Source organism: Glycine max, chromosome 13, assembly GCF_000004515.6.
Source record: "Glycine max cultivar Williams 82 chromosome 13, Glycine_max_v4.0, whole genome shotgun sequence".
Classification (NCBI taxonomy): Eukaryota; Viridiplantae; Streptophyta; class Magnoliopsida; order Fabales; family Fabaceae; genus Glycine; species Glycine max.
The window spans coordinates 31,934,328-31,943,043 of NC_038249.2; positions in this window are offsets into that span (position 1 = coordinate 31,934,328).

Here is an 8,716-nt window from a genome sequence, read left to right on the forward strand (position 1 = left end):
AAAACTTGCAATTGATCTAGTTGATGGACCATTCAAGGAGAAACATTACAGACTGATAAATCTATAACTCATTTGTATTTATATGATTGTTTTAACTGATATTTATATTAGTTCATGGGGAATTTATGAGAAAATGAAAAGATAATGAGGAGATTCATGTAATAAATATTTCGATATTCTCTATTTGCAAAGTTGCATGAATCGTCTTAAATATTTGAGTTTTAAAGGTTAAAGAAGTGAATAGTAGAAGATGCACGTGTGCTTCACATTCAAAGAAATGCCTTCATCCATAATGTAAAAAAAATTAAGAAAAACATAAAATTTTAAGAGGAACACACATGATTAAGTGGTGAAGAATTTTAAAAAATATAGAATAAAATAAGTATAATTAATTTCAAATTTTCGATTTTATTTTCTTTAAGAAATAAAAATGACTCAGTATTCTTTAAGAAAAACTAAATTAAATATACTCTTCATAAAATATATTCTGATTAACAAATATTCCAGGCTTTAGTGAATTATCAATGAGTTTAGATTATAGTCCATTTAATCAAATTTAAACAAATTGGCGTGAACCGGATTCAGAATACCCGACCTTACATATAAAAAATAGTCAAAGAGTAAAAGAAAAATTGGGTGGAAGTCTAACACTGTGTTGAATGAAGAATGAAATAAGGAGATGTGAGATAAGACAAATAGAATTAAAATAAATAGAGTTAAAGAAATGTGTGGTTTAAACGTCCAGAAGAAAAACATGTAAAAAATTTCAAGTATTTTGAATTTGTATACTCATTAAGAAAATCAAAGTTAATCAAAAAAGTTAAATATTAAATTATATTTTTTTAAAAACTACAACAAAAGAATAAATGGCTCTCCTCCCTCACTTTCCCGCTATTGAGTGGGGAAGTTTTTTTAGTCTAGAACTAAAAATAAATAATAAAAAAAATCCTCCACTCTGTTTTTCCTACCAAATAAATAATAAAAGTATTTTATCTTATCCATCTTTCTTGGTATTCCTTATCCATACACACCCGCACATTATAATTAAAATTACAACGATGTTTATCCATTAATAAAAAAAATGTTTATCCCGTCATCAATTGAAAGCCACAAATCCCACACGTTACTCGTGTTAGGCAATTATTTTGATGTTTTTTTTTAACAATTTAATTGGTTAAGGAGTTCTTTTTCTATTTTAGTCTAGGACCGACCATGCGTGTTATATATATATCCCATTAATTAATTTAGGTCGAGTCGGAATAAAATTGATCACTATAGGACAAAACTGACCTCTAACTAATCCATATCTTGGCTAATGAGTGTGGCAACAGTGTCTAATTGAATAATTTTATTCTTATCTTCATTAGTCCATTTTTGTAAACTGAGTCCGTGACCCCAGTAGCAGGATACAAGCATTATTTACGTCACGTTATGTATATGTATTATACTCATAACACAACAACTTTAACTTTTAATGGTTATATAATATCTATATTAAGATTCACTCCTTTCCGAATCCCAGTATCAATCCTTACAGACAGCTCTAAACAATACTTAATGGCATACTCGAAGATTCTTGTCCCCCTATAGATTTACCATTTGTTTTCCCATTACACTAATACTATATATTTCTATCATGTAGATTAATGTCTTAATCCTATTTATGTTTGGGTTGGGACATACAGGATCTTAGTAGGGAAAAAAGATCTCCACAAATGACCATCACTTCCAATTCTGCCATACATTTTGAGACACCTATCAACTAAAGGGTTAAAAAAAAGGTGAAGAAGTCTAATAGATCAAACAAACAGAACAAAAAAAATAAATCAGACTTCATGTTATGATTCAAATTTAGGATTTCTAATTGATAATATGCGCATGCCTAGCTATTTAATTGAGTTGTTTTTAAAAACAAACCTATCTAGTAACTATTTTTTTTATATTCTCAAAACTATGGAGAGGAAACTTCATAATCTTGGGAGTTAAAACGACATGGGTAAATCCCTTACGTAAGGAGATGTTTTTCGCAAAAATTGAGTTAAGGACCTCTTTGTAGAATATTCCTACACATACAAACCTTGCAATTCCAACCTAGTAGCTATTTATTTATCGTTTACTAAAAAATCAAACATAATATCGTAGTCTGGATACTCTTAATTTTACCATATATTTAAAAGTAAACATTTAGCTCCAAAACAATTCAACATTTAAAAATGAAGACTAATAAGGATTAAGAGTTCCAAGGCATAGTTAATGTTTCTCTAAAAGATATATGGCCATGAGAAAACCTAGTTACAATTAGTTCTATTGCCCTTTGAGAGGGGGATAGATATTAACGATGCTATTAAAGCTTTTTCAATGTCCAAGAGATTTGCCAAATTAAAGGACGGTGTGAATAACTTGGAGTCAAGGATGTAGAAAGTTCAATTAATAAGAAAAGAATATTACTATTAATTAATCATATAGTCACTCGATTTCATATTATACAAACATTTAAGATTTTAACATAAATATTGAGAAATATAATTAATTTATTAAATTTCAAAAAAATATTATATAACTTTTTAATATAATATTATCTATCTCTTTAATTTATGATTAATTTATTTTTGGTATATACTACTCCCATTCAATATTGATTAAGAACAATATCAAAAAAATATTTAATACATTAATTTTATAAAATGGCATCCATTGTCGAACAATTTTTTTTTCTCAAAAACCCCCTATAATCTAAAATGGAGGGACTAAGCTTTATGAAGAGGACAAATAGTTTGGAGCAGAGGGAACATGATGACCTCCACGCTGACTTGTATCCATGCCAACATGCCTCAATCTCTCTCTGACATTATCAATTGCTTCAAAGGCACCTCTTTGCTCTGTCCTTGAGACAGATATGAAATCTAATATCTGTGACTACAATTTATTTTTATATTAATAATAACTGTTTTTTATTTAACAATTTCATGTGGCCTTTAGCTATATCATAAATCTATTTTATTTATCAGCAATTCAGCATGGAGTCCATGTATTATATGATGTGGTATTTTTCTTCTTTTCTTAATATTTTTCGTAAAAGTAAGATTTAATTTCGTATACTTGTGTTCATTGTTAAAGAATTTATTACTTGAATTGTTTAACAATGAACTATGAGCATCATAATGGTTAAAGGGGCCAAATTCTTTTTTTTTTTTTACTTTAAAAAAAGGCTATTGTAACAATTCTATAGGTTAAAGGGGCCAAATTCAAGTAATAAATTGACAATGGACATAAGTATAAGAATTTGCTATATAAGAGATTAAATGCAGTAGCTTATTGTAACCGGTACATATATTATATATGTCATTATGCAAAGTCAAAGGAATCTAACTATTTGTTTCAACATTATGTATGAATTATTATAATCTTTTTTTACATTATTTTTTATTTTTACGAATAAAAAAAATATCATTATGTTGAAATATATTTGGCCACTCACTCGATATGAGCTTTTCCTCTTCAGCTATACGCAGTTTGATGCAGTTATATGTTTCATCTTGCCACCGAGCCAGCATCATCATGGTTGAGCAGGGCAGCCATTTAGATGAATTTTCAATTTGAGAGTTTATACTCAAATAGTTTTTGTTTTTTGCTGTTAGGTTCTAGGATTGCTCACTTCCATTTTTGCTTCCTTTTTTATTTTTATTTTAATAATGTTTACCACTTTTTTCATTCAAATTTATTATAGCAATTTAAGAAAGAAAAAAACACTTATATAACAGTACTATCTCCCACCTTCTTTTCCTAGCTTCTCACTGTCCCTAGAGCGTGGAGCAAAAAACCAACATTCAAATTAGGGTGAACCGTGAAACAACAAGTGCAATTCAACTGTTCGAATTACACCATGTTTATGTCAGCACTTGCTCAGATTCCACTAGTACGTGTTAGTAACAGTAGTTGGGTATCCATAAGCTAGCTGGTTAAACAGTTAATGATAAGTTTAATTAATTAGATTTAGGGTTGTATTTAGTCAATTATTAGTTATTAAGATTGAGAGTTAATGCTCAAGACCTTTGTTCCGGGAAGCAAAATAACTAGATTTGTAAGAAAAATGGCTATTATTGCCTCCAACTTCGTGAGATTCTGTCATGATTGGAGAGGGTGATATAAGAACAAACCTACTTGTAGTATTTTAAGCATTGTTTTTTAATTATAATTGAACCCAGTAAAGCCAGCACATTCAAAGTTATCACGACTAATTATCTAAAGTGAAAGTCTAATTTTACTGAAAAATACTACAAAAAAGTTCTTAAGATACGGTAGCTAATTTTTGTCTCATGTATATAATTGAAAATTTAAATATGGATGAGATGTAAAAATTCTTCAACGAATAAAAAATGAAAATGTTATTTTGCAAGAAGTACTTCATGAAATTTGTATGAATTCATATAAGAAAAAAAAAATAGTAAGATTTTTTAAAATATTTTCTTGAGAAATAGCACATTAAGTACTATCACTTACAAAATTTTACTCCTTAAAAGAGTTCGATAAGCTAAACTGCAAATGTCATGAAAAAGCACTTTAAAAGAGCTTGCATATGGCATTGCTTTTGTACAATTGCTGCCATCAATCAATTTAGCTGTGGATTAGAGCAATGGCAAAATTTGGGCAATAGATAGAGCAATTGGCACGGGATATTTGAAAGACAAATTAAAAATGCAACTCACAATGATTCCAACAATACATGCTTGCAAAATGATAATCAGATTCAGACGTCACAGGTTCTAGTTGCAGGGCAAGAGGTTTTCTCAATTCTTAAACACCCCAAAGTTACGTCAATGAGATGCAGTCTTTAGCATCTTGCATGTCATCCACTCAGTGCCATCATATTCTATTTTTCAGAGTGTAAACTTCAAATATTAAACATTACAGGTTTATTTTTATTTTTGTTACACAAGGTAAATTTTATTTAATGGGACATGTAATCAATGAAAACTTTTTACTTTTCTAGATATCTTAGATTAAAAAATTATGATTTTTAGGACTAAATTTTAGTTTACTCTTCCGAAAAATATTCTCAAGAAAAAGATTCCAACTTTTTTAAGTGGAAAAAAATTTTTAATTATGTATTTTACTTAAATTTTTAATTTTCAGAAAACATATTAAGAGTATCTAAATGTATCTTACATATTTCTAGGAATTATGATTTCCAAGGAATTGACTTTTCGCATGATTCTTGAATATGAAAAAACTTTTTTCCTACTAAATATCCAAAAAAAATCAGCCTTTAAAAATTACTTCATCAGTTTAGTACTCCATCTAATAAAATAAAATTAATAAACAAATAGTCCTCCAAGCTTACAAGCATGAGACTTAATCATTTTCCCTACATTTCTAGCAAATGATTAATCCTTAAAAAGTTAATTTGTACAATCTTAGTCTTAGATAAAATCATTAGTAATTCAGATTAGTCCTTAAAATGTTAACCGTAATTTACTTTCATCGCAACCAATGACTAATAGATAGGAGTCTCTTAAACAAATCAGAAAAGTAAGACTAGACGAAGCTAAATTTAATCACTTGGTAGTATCGCAATTACACATAAGTTTTAAATTTGATTAAAAGTGAAAAAATTGAGGTATATTTTAAATTTGAAAAAAGATAAATTCTACCTTTTATAAACTTTTTCCACCCATAAAAAATGCAATCATAATTAGCAAAGCAGAATCTTCTTAAATTATATATATAATCTGAAGTTTCAAATTTGAGTCATGATTATATAATATATAATTAATTAAATGCTTGTGGAGAGGAGGAATTTTGCCATTTATATTGATTTTTTTTTTGTAATAGTCATTTATAATAATTTTATTTAACTTGAACATAATTATGTATTGCACATGTGATGCATATAAAAATGTTAAAATATCAGAAACGTTTTTTTTATTAAAAAGTGTTATTAATGAATTCTTATCAAGATTTCCAATATACTCTTAATGTTTTTAATAAAAAAAAAAGGACTATAATGGTGAAGATAGTGCATGAATTTTAGTGAAGAGGGTACTATGGTTGTGCGGTGAGTCTAACGAGGGCATGATTGGGTAGGATTTCCCTGTACACCAAACTTGGATTGTACGGGAAAGTAAGCCAACAAAACAGCTGGCAGACAAGAGAAAAAAGGTCACGCAGCAAAATGATGCATGCGAGGAGCAAATAGGGATTCGAATTTTGCAAGAAATTTAAAATAAGACTCTTTTTTTTTGTCTATGATTAGAAATCATAAGTATTTTCTAACCTATTATTGAATCAGAGAATAATATGGTTGTCATTAGATTAAGAAAATTATACCTAGAATATAAATTAAATAAATTTTTTTCATTAAATATATCATTCACACACTTATGTGACAGAAGTAAAATCTTATATTATTATATTGGGCAAAAAAAAAAGAGATATAATAGAGATGCATTTATTTTCAAAATGAAAGGAATGATATATGTGGCGTGTATGCATGGTAGGATGGGATCATATGTGTGTCAATCCAGTATCTCCACCTTCTAGAGATAGATTTTGCTCTGGCTTTGGCAGGGCTCGAGGTCTCACGTTAAAACATTTCGAGGAAATCAATTAAAATAATTTTTTGATTGGCCTCTCTCTGCATATTTTATTTTAATTGTGGGGGACTTTCTATTTTCAAGAGATTGGCCAGTTAAAAGCTCAGAACATGTCTTGTTTGTTTCAAAAAATCTCAGCACACCTACGAGGAATGATTCTTGTGGGAGCCATATCCTTCACAAGAATCATCTTTAGTAGATATAGATTTAATTCATTATTTAATCTTTATATTTAAAAACTCTATTTTATTGTTAGTTCTTTGGCATCACAAAATGAAGACATAACATAAGGAGTAAATTAAACAATAAAACATGAAATATTGCTTGTATAAAAGTTAAAATGTAAATTTTTTAAGTATACATAGAGACTAAAATGAAAAGTTAATATAGATATAGAAACCAAATGGTTAATTAATTTATTTATTATATATTTAATTATTTATTTGAATTAATTTAGTTTAATATGAAAACTTTTTTATTATACGTACCAATATGAAAAAAAATTCTATTAAAAAGATAATTGTCCCTAAATTAAAATTATTACTAATCATGCACTTATCCTAAAATTTTCTTAAGCATGTTCATACAATCATCAAGATTCTACTTTGATCAGAACTGCGATATCTTAGTCTTACAATCAAATTCTCTAAAAAAAGTCTTACAATCAATTAACACCTGAGGTGGGGTACTATTAAAAAATTATTAAAATGTTATCCTCATGTTAGTTTGTTTATCTCATTCAATATATACTATTGAGTACACAGGATTGAATTCCTGTTTATCTTGCACGGCACATCATGTTTAATTTGTAGAGGAAGACGGAAATGTCAAAAGAAAAGAACAATAAAACGTATCAGACCCACGCCAATATTAAGCTGTAACCATTAGCTACTAGCTAGCCAATAAAAGCCCGAGATACAAACGATGTTATTTTTATTGAAAAAAGAAACAAAGAAAATGATCAAATGAAGAATCCAACCACTTTTCATTGTTTTTTGGACTACTCTTGAGGGCATGCACTAAATTAATATGAATATTATAAGGGAAGCCTTTCCAAATTTTGAGTTGCAGCCTGGTGGGGTCGTGTTGAAGCAATTTGCCCAATTTTGTGCAGTGATGCTCGATCATTAGTATAATAGACTAGACTCTTGTAAAATGAATTTGCAACACAACACTTATTTGTGCTTGTGTGGCAATTCGCTTCATTGTATGCTGAAATTTGCGCATGCAAGCAAGTATGGCGGCTAAAGCCCGCTTGTTCCTTGCCAACTTATGCCATTGTCTTGCAGTTAAGGGCTAAGTGGGGACACCATGTCCCTCAAATCTCATTAACACTTGAAACAAAGATGGACGACCCTTGTTGTGCCTTCAAGTTGGGACACATGTTTTAGATGATGTGTGGCCTTGTGGGGGTGGTTGTCTAGGGGGCACATAGTGGGACCAATCATGGATTTGGGGTTTGCATTATTATGGTGATTTGGGATAAGGAATGGGGTGGAGAAGAAAGTTAAGAGGATGTATATGTGGCGTTTAGGCTTGTATGGGGTTTAGAAAGGTGACTACTTTTAGTGGGACCAAACTTTAAGATTAAGAAGAAGATGGGTTTCGAGTTTCAACTCCAAACTTTTTACTCTTTATTGAAAGAAAAAAAATATAACTTTTTGTATGTCTCTTCAAATTCCCAAAGCCCTTGCCTACAACTAATTCTAGGATGGAGGAGATTTGGCTTGAAAGTTGAAACTTTTGATGTGAAAAAGGTGAGAAATTTGAATGTGTTTTTTTTTGTTTTGTTTTGAGATTTTTTAAACAAGATTGATTCAACAAAGAGGCTGACCATTTTTTATCTTTTGTGTATGATATTGGAAGATTTGGATTCCTTGCGGTCGAAGAAAGCATGCAGTGAGACAGTTATGAAGATCTGATAGTTCATAAATCATTTCAGTAAATTCAACTTAAAAACACCTTCAAAAATTAAAATACTTTGGGTCCATATTCCTGACTGGGTGACTTGTGATAGTAGGGAATTCAAATCCAATATTGGATATGCAAAGGGAGTGAGCTAGATTTGCAAGAACCAATGTTTGTGATTGTGTGTGTGCCTGCGCGTGTGGTTGGTTGGTTTT